We start from the raw sequence: 1,785 nt of genomic DNA on the forward strand, positions 1-1,785 counted from the left end.
ATCATGTACGGTCAACCAATCCATACCGAGGATAACATCAAATTCGTCAAACGGTAAAATCATCAAATCGGCCAGAAAACAGGAACCTCGGATTACTAGGGGACATTTCTTGCACACTTTATCGATAAGCACGTAACGACCCAAAGGATTTGACACCCGAATTACAAACTCAGTAGACTCAACAGGTAGAGTCTTACTGGATACTAAGGTTTCACATATATAAGAATGAGTAGAACCAGGGTCAATCAAAGCAATCACATTAGTATCAAAGAGAGTAAAAGTATCGGTAATAACATCTGGCGAGGAAGCATCCTCGCGTGCGTGTATAGCGTAAGCTCTAGCAGGAGCACGAGCCTCAGATCTGGTCGTAGCATCTCTAGATCCTCTCTGACCGCCACTAGCATTGCCTGTATTCCTAGATGGTCTACCCCGAGCAGTAGTAGCACCCGGTTTCCCACTCTGATTTACATTCTGTTCAGACAATCTCGGGCAATCTTTAATAAAGTGGTCAGTTGATCCGCACTTGTAACAGGAGCGGTCATGGAATCTACAACTCCCCGAATGCCATTTACCACAATACTGACACTCCGTTCTGTCTCGATGATTATTTCCAACACTGGCGACCGAAGAGACTCGTGCACTCACAGGGGGTCGATCATGATCTCGTCTAGAAAAACCCGAAGTACCTCTAGATCGGCCTAAATCATCTCTGAATTTCTTCGATGACTGTTGAAAGGGCCTCCCCGAAGACCTCTTACGAAACTCCTTCGCTCCCATATCAGCTTTTCTTTTCTCCATACTGAGCTCCTCGGCTTTGCAAGCTTGCTTGACAAGTAGCACAAATTCTCAGATTTCTAAAATGCCAACATACAGCTTTATATCATCATTCAGTCCATCCTCGAAACGTTTACACATCATGGCTTCTGAAGAAATGCATTCTCAAGCGTACCGGCTAAGCCTTACAAACTTTCGTTCATAATCGGTCACCGACATGGAACCTTGTTTAAGTTCAAGAAATTCCTTCCGTTTGTGATCCATGAATCTCTAACTGATATACTTTTTCTGAAACTCGGTCTGGAAAAACTCCCAAGTTACTTGCTCTCTGGGCACAACAGAAGTCAACGTATTCCACCAATAGTAGGCAGAATCATGTAGCAAGGAGATAGTACACTTTAGGCACTCATCGGGTGTACAAGATAGCTCATCGAGTACCCGAATAGTGTTGTCCAACCAAAATTCAGCTTGCTCGGCATCATCGCTATCCGTAGCTTTAAATTCAGTAGCCCCGTGTTTTCGAATTCTGTCAACTGGGTTCTTATTTGACCTTATTTGGTCAGTTACCGGAGGTATTGTAGGTGCGCGGGTGGTATTAGTCGGGAATGGAGGTTGTGGAATAGCTGTATTAGTTCGAATGTATTGGTTGAACCAATCATTCATCACGCTATAAAAAGCTTGTCTAGCTTCATCATTCGGATTACTAGCAATAGGTTGAGAGTCTGCCGGTGCTGTCCCTTGTGCGGGAGCAGGCGCTACACTCTCAAGATCATCAGCTACCACTCAGTTGGGATCGGGATCCATTACTATAAATAAACACAATTTCAATTGTCAGAAATCACCACACTATCAAATAATCACATAATGGCATGTATAGCTAGACCCAAACGTATTACGGTAGTCCTAGAATCGACTAAACCGTAGCTCTAATACCAATTTAATTGTAACACCCCGTACCCGAGACCGTTACCGGAGTCGGACACGAGGTGTTAACGGACTAAATTCACTTAT

This window comes from Gossypium hirsutum, chromosome A06, assembly GCF_007990345.1.
Source record: "Gossypium hirsutum isolate 1008001.06 chromosome A06, Gossypium_hirsutum_v2.1, whole genome shotgun sequence".
NCBI classification, from domain to species: domain Eukaryota; kingdom Viridiplantae; phylum Streptophyta; class Magnoliopsida; order Malvales; family Malvaceae; genus Gossypium; species Gossypium hirsutum.